We start from the raw sequence: 12252 nt of genomic DNA on the forward strand, positions 1-12252 counted from the left end.
CGAATGAAAGGGTTTGTGGCTTTAACAACATCAATAGAAATTACATTTATAACTACAATAATAATGTGACATCTATGTTAGCAAATGATGACACACGATTTACCGGTCTAAAAACTAAAATTAAAAATATTCTAAAAAAGTTTATAAAAGATAACATATCGGTTGATTGATTTAGCTAGATTAATGTTTAAATTAATTAAAAAGCCACTAAAGTACATGAAATATATCAAATGTATATTATATAAAGAACAAAAAAAATATACGGATTACAAGTTTGATCGTAAGGCTGGAGGGAGTGGTGCCACCGAAACCGTACTCTCTTCGTTGCCACGTAAGCGTCACGTCATTTTTACCACAAAAGTGCGGTTCCTTGCCACACCCAAGGAGTGGTGTCACATTTTATTTAAAAAAAAATTAAATAAAAACTTTAATTTCTCCCCACCCAATCACAAAACAGTTAAATTATCTACCCCAATCACAAGCCGCGACCATTTTTTGCCGCACTGCGGTTTGAACCGCACCAAACCGCACCCAGAGTTATGTGGCGAAACCGCACTCCCTAGAACCGCACCACACCCTGCAGCCTAATAAAGAGAATGTATAAGAGATCAAGAAATCAAATTACCGCGCATTTGGAAAGCATTTGTTACTAGAACACTTTCGCAGTTACAGAGACGCACAGAGTCGATGGAGAAATCCGGGTATAGACGCGACGGCGTATTCCGATCACTCCGGCCACCACTAGTCATTCCCCCAGACCCCTATACCTCAATGATTCCTTTTCTCTTCCGCAACGTTTCATCTTACCCGAACAAACCTGCCTTATTTGACTCCGACTCCGGCAGAGAACCTGACTTTCTCCGAATTCAAAACCGCCGTCGCCAAGCTCTCTTACGCCTTAAACAACCACCTGGGTATCACCAAGAACGACGTCGTTCTCATTTTCGCCCCTAATTCAATCCAATACCCCATCTGCTCATACTCAATCATCGCTCTTGGCGCCATTGTCACCACCGTCAACCCTCAGTTGACCATCGAAGAGCTATCAACACAAATTCAAGACTCTAACCCAAAACTCATCATCACCGTTCAGGAACTGTATCAAAAACTTGAAAATTTTGACCTCCCGGTTGTGTTTTTAGGATCAAAAAGTTCAAGAAACGGGTGTTTTTCATATCAAGATTTGATTTCAAGATCTGGGTCAGTCTCAGAACTTCCTAATGTCTCGATTCGAGGAGATGATACCGCGGCCTTACTCTACTCTTCTGGGACAATAGGCGTTCGTAAGGGTGTGATTTTGAGCCACAAGAACTTCATCGCAGCTTCACAAATGGTGACTTCTGATCAAAGATTAATGGGGGAACAAGATTACGTACACTTGTGTTTCTTGCCGATGTTTCATATATATGCATTTTCGGTTATACTATATTCTCAATTACAGGAAGGGAATACCATTATATCAATGGGGAAGTTTAGTTTTCATGGGGTTTTAAAGAACATCGATACGTATAGAGTGACACATTTATGGGCTGTTCCACCTGTTATACTTTCTTTCACTAAGCAAAATGTGGTCAAGAGGTTTCATATTTCGTCACTGAAAGTAATCATTTCGGGTGGTGCACCATTAGGGAAAGGGTTGTTAATGGAGTGCACCAAGAGGTTCCCTCATGTTTTCGTTCTTCAGGTAAACTTGAATTCCATTTGAATTTGAGATAATGAATTTAAGATAAAATTACCATAATGGTACCTGTTCTTTCACATTATATCATGTTAATTTCAAGAAAGAAACCTTAATCCGTTTTGGTCCTCAATGCAAGGTTTTATATCAATTTTTATCCTTATTTCAAGATTTCAGGCACGAAATTTGATATGAAACCTTTATATTTCATCCAAATTTAAAAAATGTGTCATTTTTTGAACTAAATATGATAAAAATCCGAAAGAAAAGGGACCATTCTTGTAATTTACTCTAAATGAAGTAATAATTGCAACCTTGTATACAACAGGGATATGGTATGACTGAAACAACAGCAGCCATCTCAATGGGGAGTCCAATTATGGGTCATGGAGTACTCTCTGGTTCAACCGGGAGGCTTTTACCTGGAATCGAGGCTCAAATAGTTAGTCTAGATACCAATAACTACGAGTCTCTTCCTCCTAATCATATTGGCGAGATATGGGTTCGAGGAGCTAGCATGATGCAAGGTTATCTCAATAATCCTCAGGCTACGAGGCTTAAAATAGATGAACATGGTTTCGTACATACTGGCGATCTTGGATATTTTGATGATAAAGGTCAATTATTCGTGGTTGATAGGGTTAAAGATCTCATTAAGTCTAATGGGTTTCAGGTAAAAAATGTTAATTTCGATCACGCATATATATAGTATAATTGTATAAAGATCTTGTTTTGGTAGTCTCTAAGCTTTGATGTATACGTTCATGTTCTTCAGGTTGCACCCTCAGAGCTTGAAGCACGATTGCTTTCACATTCTGAAATATTAGAGGCTGCAGTAATCCCGTAAGTCAAAAAGAAATCTTTTACAACCCTTGATATTCATTTATGATTTAGGGTTCTATATAAACACTTTAATTATCATCGTCTCTATCAGGTATCCAGATAATGAAAGGGGTGAGGTCCCGATTGCATTTGTGGTTCGGTTTCCAAACTGTTTTTTGACTGAACAAGATGTTAATAGGTTCATTGCTAACCAGGTAAAGATTCATATTCATTTTTGGTGATAATTTTCAAGACACGATGATACTCATTGGACTATAAATGATATAGGTTGCTCCTTATTTTCAATTGAGGCGAGTGATATTTCTAGATAGCATTCGGAAGTCGGCTTCAGGGAAGATTCTCAAACGTGTACTTGTTGAAGAAGTCAGATCTAGGGTATACGATTTCATGTGTAATGAATTTGATAGACGATTGTGCGTGTAATGAATTTGATAGACGATTGTGCGTGTAATGAAATATGATGTGAAGTAAACAAATAGGCGATCCTCGAATCTTACTAAGCATAATCATGTGAATACAAATTTCGGATATAAAGTAGGACGTTTTTTTTTTTTTTTGGGTGACCACTCTAATAAACATTTAACTATATACTTAAGAAGTCTTGGATTCAATTTCAAGGAGAAGAGAATATATAATTATTTGCCATTTAAAAAAAAATAGAAAAGAAAAAATTAAAACCCGAGGGTATGGGCGAGAAGATCATTCACTGCATTTTCCTTACTTTTCTTTTACTCACAAAAATCGAGGGTACGTGATCATTTACTCTTTTGTTATTATTATTTTTTAAATATAGACAAAACTATAAAAATGGTCTATTGTATGAATTTTTTTTCTGAGATTTAGCCTAAATTTTGATTTTTTGGTTTCATGGTCTTTTTGGCATAGTTTGTAATTGAAAATGGTCTCTCCGAAAATTAAAATCCCTATTATACCTATTTAGTTTTTAGAGTAAATTACACAAATGGTCCTTTAGCTTTACAATTTTTCCTTTAAACTGTTCTTACGAAACTTTTTTCTCTGATATGGTCCATACGGTGCAATCTTGTACATAAATAGTCTTCATCCGTTAGATTAATCCGTTAAGTTGAAATTTTTTTGGATAATGACTATTTCTGTCATTTTATGAAACTTGGTTAAGGACCATTTATGAAATTTTACACAATGACCATTTGAAATATTACAATTTTAGTATTTTATATTTTTTTCTTTTTACATTTTCAGCCATTTTTTTCATAACATTGTTATTATATATTTTTTAAATATATAAATAAATTTTGTTGTCTAGATTTTATCTATAATCTTTCAATTAAACTACATAATTGAATTTTTTGTTCTATTTTTTTTCTAAAAGTATTTGAAACGTAAAAACATAATTTTATTACTTTTTAGTTTTTTATATGATGTAATTTTTAAGATTTATCTTTATTTATCTTATATAAGTATATTTATTTTTATGAAAAAAAACATTGTGTTATTATAAAAAATATGTTATTATAGAAATAATAGTATATTGCTATTTTATTTTAAAAATACGAGTATCTGATTTTGAGTTAAAGATAAAAATATATTCGGTTTTGATTTCATAATATAAGTTCACTAAATTTTAAATTATTATATACCATATGAATAAATAAATTATTACAACCATTTTTACAACAAAAACAACAAACACAACAACACAACAATCATAATGGTCATTTGGCTATCAATATACACATAAAACAACCTTTATTTTTCTAAGACAACTTTAAATGACAAAAGATGCATGAAAATTTTGTCACATAAAATAACAAATATAAAGTTGTCACAGAAAGTATGTATGAATTTATTTTTATACAAAAACAAGTTATCTATATTCTCCAAAAACTAAGATTTCCAAAAATCAAAAAATCTAACCAAACTTGTAAGGTGGCTCTGATACAAATTGTTGGGTTTTAGTTAAAAAATAGTTTCATAAACTAGAAAATTATGACAACGGAAGATTTAAAATTTTAGAACATAACATAAACATTTTATACCCACGAATGATCTTCTTGCAAGTTATAGAAAGATTAAATACCAACCATAGAAAGGATGAACAAATAACAACCTTTGTAGTTCTTTGGGTCATCTTGGGAGGCTTGGAAGTTGATGAAGAATGTGGAACCTTTGAGACACCAATAATGACTCAACTTGATGAAGATGCTAGTCCATAAACTCTTAAGAACTCTTAAGCTTTAGTTCATATCAAAATACGAACCAAAGAGACTAAGGAAATGCAAGTAAACTTCAAGGCAAGAACAAAAGATAAGAGAGTCTCATCTCTCTCTCTCTCTCTCTCTCTCTCTCTCTCTCTCTCTCTCTCTCTCTCTCTCTCTCTCTCTCTCTCTCTCTTCTCTGTATCTATGTTACGGTTTTGGTGTATCAAATCCAAGACTAAATGAAAGCCTCAAGTATTGTATATATATTAGAAACAATACCCTACTTTTTGAATAAACTAATCAAAAGACCATGTCCTTATTTAAATAATCAAAGAGTCATTCTCATTTCAATAATCAAAAAGCTATACTCTTATTTAAATATTCAAAGAGTCATTCTCTCATTTAAATAATTAAAAAGCCATAATTTTCCTTTTTTGACTCTTGTTACATAAAATGATAAAAGAAAGAAGACAAAAGTTTTATATTTTATAAACCAAGTTTATAAAATATAAACTTTAACTTTTTGGTAAAAGACAAAAGAATTTTTCTAATCCAAAATGTTGTGCATGACTTATTAATTAACACCATATGAATTATATATAATGTTACTTGCTAATGAAAATTATTATTTCCTAGAAATATATAATTTCCAATTTAATTATAAGAGTTGATTGAAAATTTATTAAAATCAATTTCTAATAAATAATAAATTATATCAAGTTGTTGTTAGTGTAACTCATTAGTATCATATCTTAATTAGCAATATCACTTTAATATTATTCTTAAGCATACTAGATCTTTCAGTCGTAGCTGACATCCTAAAACTCTCGTCCAACGCATCAGGAGGGATGTCATATGCTAATTGACGAAGTGCAGCTGTGCATTTTTGTAAATGGGTGAAACCGGGTGTACCTCTAGCATCGGGTCATAGCATCGGGTCATTGTTCACATAGAATCCGATGGTAAAGTAGGGACACTTTGGGATTAGGTCGAGATGAAATTCGTCAGTTCAGAATGAGTCCATGTTGTTTCAATGGTGGAGAAGTGAAGAAACCCGGAAAAATGATATCAAAAGGGCATAAGAATTACGAATTGATGCTCAATCTCAAACGACGACGACTCCGATTTTACTTTGATTTCTGGAGATGATGACGACGACTTCGGTTTTACTTTCTGGAGATACAACTGGTCAAGCTAGCTCGAACTACTCTGAGTCTCGTTAGCGATTGAATGTGAATTCGTCTTCGACATCTTCGACATCTGCAACATCAGGTAAGCAATGTTTTTTTAAAAATGTTTGTTCTTTCTTCATCTTTCTAAATTCGTTTGTTCTTTCTTCATCTTTTTTAATTGTTGGTTGGATTTTTGTCTCGGTTGTAACAGGTAGGGAAAAAATCTTTAATTGTTTTGTGTATGAAACCATCTGCCCGCCAAGTGTTCGAACAATTGCCTGAGTGAATGTTGTTGGATAGATAGAGTGAAGGGTATTTGAATTCGGGTAATTTCTTCACCAAAATTTTGGTCCCTTGATCATCTGTGAAGTTATCAAGAACCATGGATTGAAGATGTAGGTGGTTTGGTAGTCTGGTTCTCAGTTATTTATGGTGCGACAGTGGTGGAGTAGCTGAGGGTGTGATGGTGCAGAACATATGCAAACAGGAATGTGGTCAATGGTGGTGTTTGGTGGTTGGACCAAAAACGAACGAATGGAGCAGGTGGTTGTATTTGGTTGTCCTCCTTATCATGGGTAACAAAGAGGTGGTGGTTTAAAGTTGTTGCAGCTCTCAATTTGGTGGCTTGAATGATCTTGTTGTGAAAACATGATTTTGAAGAACTAATGAAGAACATATGAAGAACATTTGTAATTCTTGGCTGATATGGTTGTTTAATCCAAATCATCAATGAACAAATCATTAATGAACTGATATATTTGTTAACATGTTTATTTATATTATTAGGAATAATGTTATATTTATTAATTTTTTAATAATTATTGGTCTCCGATTAATCCCCGCCTAGCCGATTAATCCCTTGACCCCAGTCCACTGCCGAGCCTACGTCGAACGCTTTCTGCAACCTTGGTTATAATAGGTTATAACCCGTATAATACATAGTTGATAAATTAAAATAGGGAAATCTCCAGAAAAGTCCTAAAATTTTACCCTAATTTCCAAAAAAGTCTCAAACTAAATTTTGTTTACGAAAAAACATGAATTACCGGTAAAAATCGCGATTTGACCCCTTTTTCCGGTTTACCGGTTTTATTACTTACCTGTTTCACTAAAGTCTCATTATTTTACCATAATTTGCGAATAAGTCCCAAAATAAAATTTACTAATGATTTGGTCATTTTCTTCATGTAACATACATTTTATCGGTTTCATTGATGACTTAGCCACCTAGTCATTAAATTAGTTGATAAGATGGATACGATGGATTATATAATGTTGCATTTACTGTAAAATTTGATATTCATCTCATCGGCTCATTTATGACTATGTATTTACGTCAGCAATGAAACCAATAAAATGTGTGTTTCAAAGAAAAAAGGGCAGAAAATGAGTTGATGTTTGATGAGATGGATATATTTGGTTATATAAGATTAGATAAACAATTTGATATTTCTTATAAACGTAAAAAATAAAGCAGCTGTTGTTAGTTTATGTAATTATTGTAGTCTTCGTTGGATGCATTTTATTTTCCAAAAAAATACACAATACATCAGGATATCAAGTTTTATGCTAAACATAACATTATATAACTCAACATATCCATCTCATTATCTCATTCAATGACTAGGCGTCTGGGTCAACAATGAAACCGGTAAAATGTATGTTACATAGAGAAAATTCTCAAATCATCAGTAAATTTTATTTTGGGACTTATTCGCAAATTAGGGTAAAATAATGAGACTTTAGTGAAACAGGTAAGTAATAAAACTGGTAAACCGGAAAAAAGGGTCAAATCGCCATTTTTACTGGTAATTCATGTTTTTTCGTAAACAAAATTTAGTTTGAGACTTTTTCGTAAATTAGAGTAAAATTTTAGGAATTTTCTAGAGATTTCCCATTAAAATAAGATAGATAATAATTATAATAAAATAAGTGAACTATGAGATTATTTATAATTGATTATTTCACTTAATTGATTATCAAACATTTTGTATTTTAAAATGTCTATTAATAATGTTAATTTTAAGGGACTTAAAACAAGATTTAAATTTAAATATAAAATCATAGAAAAAAATATGTTTCATTTCTAGAGAGTATGAGAAAAGAAATTATACATTATAAAAAAATAATAAATCGTCAAGGTTAAGAATCATTTATTAGAAGTAAAAGATTCTGTTATATAACATGTTTTATTTGTTTTTATTGATATTGCAATTAAAAATGTCTTTTTTAAACTAGATGATTGTATGTTTTCCAAAGTGTATACATGCCACCCTTAATACTTTTAAGGTCAAAACTTGTTACTGTAATATATATATATATATATATATATATATATTTTTAAAGTCTTTTTTTTTTATAATGGTAATAGGTATACTTAGATTAAAAAACTAGAAATATTTGAATGTCTATAGTGTAGTGTTGTGGTTATCTCAAAAAAAACCTAAGTTTATATTTATATTATTATATATCACTATTTTATTTATCTTATAAAGAATTAAAATGTTGTTTTTTTAATTAAATATTTAAATATTAATAATAAAGTTAATTCAAATGATTAGTTAGAAATAATAAAGTACATATGATAATAACATACTAATTAGAGTTAATGTGATAATTCGTTGATAGGATAAAGTTGAATAGGGTTTAATAGAGTAGGGTGTGTAAAATAACACCCAAAGTTATCATAAACACAAAGAGATGATGTACATTAATTATGTTAATATCATAAACACAAAGAGCTGCTATGCATTAATGGAGATTAAATATGAGAAACTAGTTGATAATACGTAGAGTAATAGAAAAACGAATTATTGTTGGAGATGATGAGGACACATATATAGAAAAAAAAAACCAACGTCCTAAAATATTCATTTAATACAAATTCATGCTTGTGAGATATGGTGGAAAAAAAGTTCTGGTTGGATCACTAATGCTGAAAAGAAAAAGGAGGTTGCGATTTATTTCTTTTGTTTTCTTATTTTGCCATTGCCTAGTTTCTTGTTAGGTTTCAGTTCTATTAATATATTTTGTCGTTTCTAAAAAAACAAGCCTTATTAATGTCAAATAATTTCCGTTTAATTCATCTAAACTTTTTAAAAATGATTATTTTTGTGTGAAACCGTAATAAACTAATAAATAAGAAAACCAGTGGTTCCCTCATCATAAATTCAAACGTCATAGGGATGTCAAAAAGTCCCGTGGGAACCCGTTTCCATGGGTGTCCCGTCCCGTTTGGGGGTATTTATTAAAAAAAAATCAGGAGCGGGGACAATGTTAACACCTTTTTAATTTCGGGGGGAGGGGGGGGGGGGGTGGACAAGCCCAAAAAACATGACAAGCCCAAAAAACATGTTTTTAAGATGTCATAACTTTTTATTTTTAACATATAAAATTCTGCTATAAATAATTATTTGTTACCTAACTTTTTATTTTTAACATATAAAATTCTGCTATAAATAATTATTTCGGGGGCAGAGGCGGGGGATGCGCTCCCCGTCCCGTTTGCCCACGTTGACATCCCTAAAACGTCATTTGGTATGTTTCCCTCCTGTAATATATTCGAACTGAAAACTTATTCTATTCAACCCATGTATATATAATAGGATAAACATCTAAACAAATCAAAAATTAACAGAGACGAAGAATATCATAACATCATCAGCTTTTATTAACCAAGAATGAGATGGTTTTCACAACTTACATAAAAAAACCTCACTACAAATCTCTCAATCACTCAAATACAAAGATCCTCACTGGAGCTCTCACTTAAATTACTGGCACCTAGTCTAGAACAAGAATCACAAGAGAACTCAACTACAACGATTACAAATAACCCTAATAATAGAGATAAAACCCTAATCGTATATCAGAGAGAACGAGGACTAAACGCACAGAAGAAGTGAACAAGTGACTCGAAATTATCACAAATTACACATAGAGAAAAAATTATATACTTTGGGCATGAACCGGGGCAAATAGATATTGTATTCACATATAACCCGAACCGAAAAGATTCACACCTCCTTGTAACTTTCAATCACATGAGCCGCAATCCACAACTTAATATAACATAACAAGATCAGTCCTCCTAACAAATATCTTAATAAACCAACTACCAATAAAATATATTACAACCCTTAAACATAAACTAAAATAACAAAATCTAAACTAAAAAAAAGGATATTAAGGTCAAATGATAAGTTTGAACATTGCACTTTCTCAATAGCCCCCCCCCCCCCCCCCCCCACCCCACTACCCGCAAAAAAAAAAAAAAAAAAAAAAAAAAAAAAAAAAAAACTAATAACTTGACAACCAAACATTCTCTTGAAAAGGATTAACAAAACCCACACGTTTACTCAAAACATTGTGTTAAATAGTTCCCAAAGATTTTGTAAAAATAACAGCTACATTATGATCTGAATCAACTTTAACGACTTGAAAAATTCCCTTTGAAACTTTATCTCTAATAAAATGAGTATCAACCTTAAAATGTTTTGACTTCTCATGAAAAACTGGATTCACAACCAACTTTATATCAGAATCATTATCATAAAATATAAGAACTAAAATCAAAATTTTAATTCCAGTATCAAACAAAATTTTCAGTATCCTGAAAATTTCACATGAAACAGTTCCAAGAGCATGATACTCAGATTTAGTAGAAAAACGAGAAACAATATCTTGTTTCTTACTCTTCCATGAAATCAGAGTATCACCAAAAAATATAGAATATCCAGTAACAGATTTTCTAGACACAAGGCACTTTGCCCAATCTGCATCTACAAATCCTTATAATGACAAACAGTTGGATTTAGAAACAAAAATACTTTGCCCGGGTTTAGATTTCAAATAACGAAGTAATCTCAAAGCTATATTCAAATGAGACTTCCTTGGGCTATGCATAAATTGACTTAAAACCTGAACTGTATAAGAAATATATGGTCTAGTGATGGTCAAACAAATCAACTTTTCAATCAATTTTTGAATCAAAGTCATATTTTGTAACAAGACATTATTTTTATCAATCCATTCCCCTTTAATAACAACATTAGAATCCAAGGACGTTTTAACAGGCTTACAGCCCAACATACCAAAACTATGCAACAATTCCATACAATATTTTCTTTGAGTTAAGAAAATACCATTATTTATATCAACAACCTCAATACCTAAAAAGAATTTTAACTTTCCAAGATCTTTTATTAAAAAATTACTTTTTAAAAAATCCTTAACCTTATTGATTTATTCCAAACTATTTCCAGTGAACATAATGTCATCAACATACACAAGTAAGATAAACAGTATTGACTTGACCAGACTTAATAAACAATGAAAAATCATTAACACTTTGTACAAAACCAAATTCAAATAAAGAACCACACAACTTTTCATTCCATTTTCTTGGGGCTTGTTTAAGCCGATACAAAGATTTTAAAAGTTTAAAAACCTGATTATCACCCTTAGAGTGATAGCCAAGTGGTAAAATCATATATACATCTTCATTAAGATCTCCATATAAAAAAGCATTATTAACATCAAGTCGAAAAAGAGACCAATCAGAGTTAACAGCAAGAGTTATAATAGACCTAACAGTGACCATCTTTTCCACATGAGAAAAGTTCTCCTCATAATATATTCCTTCCCTTTGACTATACCCTTTTGCAACTAACCTAGCTTTAAACCTTTCAACCTCATCATTTGATTCATATTTTATTTTATAAATCCATTTACATCCAATTGGCTTTCTATCAGAAGGTAAATTAGTAATAATCAAAGTCTGATTCCTATTTAAGGCTTCCATCTCATTCATAGCATTTACCTAGTTAGGATCAAGAGAAGCTTCATAATAAGATTATGGTTCAATGGTTTTATTAAGATTAGCAATAAAACACTTATTTTCAAATTTTAAGAAAGAGTAATTTACAGTTTTTTCAATACCATATTTATATTTTCTTTCAACAACAAAATCATTAAATTTTTGAGGAAACCTAGACTCTCTACTAGATCTTCTAGTACCAACATAATTAGACAAATCAATTTCCTCAGAACTTCCAAGAGTCTCAGAACCAGCCATATCAGGTTGCGAGACTAGTAGGTCATTACTCAGAACAACATCTAGACTAGAACCAGTTACAGTCAAAGGTTGACCACCATCCTGACTAGTACTAGTTTCATTCAAAGAGGGATGAACACTATCTTCAGCATCCTGATTGCTAACAACTGGGACTCTATTACTATGTCCATCAATAAGACTAGCAGACAGAAGTAACTCATCACTAGAAAAAAGATCCTAGGGATCATTAGTGTTCGTAAAATAAGAATCTGAAACATCACCAGAAGTCATTTTATAAGGAAACACAGACTCATAGAATTTCAC

At 31.6% G+C, this 12252-nt stretch overlaps 1 pseudogene across 1 annotated transcript; it reads left to right on the plus strand.

The window, feature by feature from the left end:
* Positions 1–687: 687 nt before the first annotated feature.
* LOC145120819 (4-coumarate--CoA ligase-like 7) lies at positions 688–2996 on the plus strand (annotated as a pseudogene). The gene is made up of 5 exons (XR_013714377.1): positions 688–1684; positions 2007–2351; positions 2454–2521; positions 2613–2715; positions 2789–2996. The product of XR_013714377.1 is annotated as a 4-coumarate--CoA ligase-like 7 (transcript).
* The last annotated feature ends 9256 nt before the right edge of the window (positions 2997–12252 follow it).

Source organism: Lactuca virosa, chromosome 6, assembly GCF_052849685.1.
Source record: "Lactuca virosa cultivar CGN04683 chromosome 6, Lactuca_virosa_CGN04683_v6, whole genome shotgun sequence".
Classification (NCBI taxonomy): domain Eukaryota; kingdom Viridiplantae; phylum Streptophyta; class Magnoliopsida; order Asterales; family Asteraceae; genus Lactuca; species Lactuca virosa.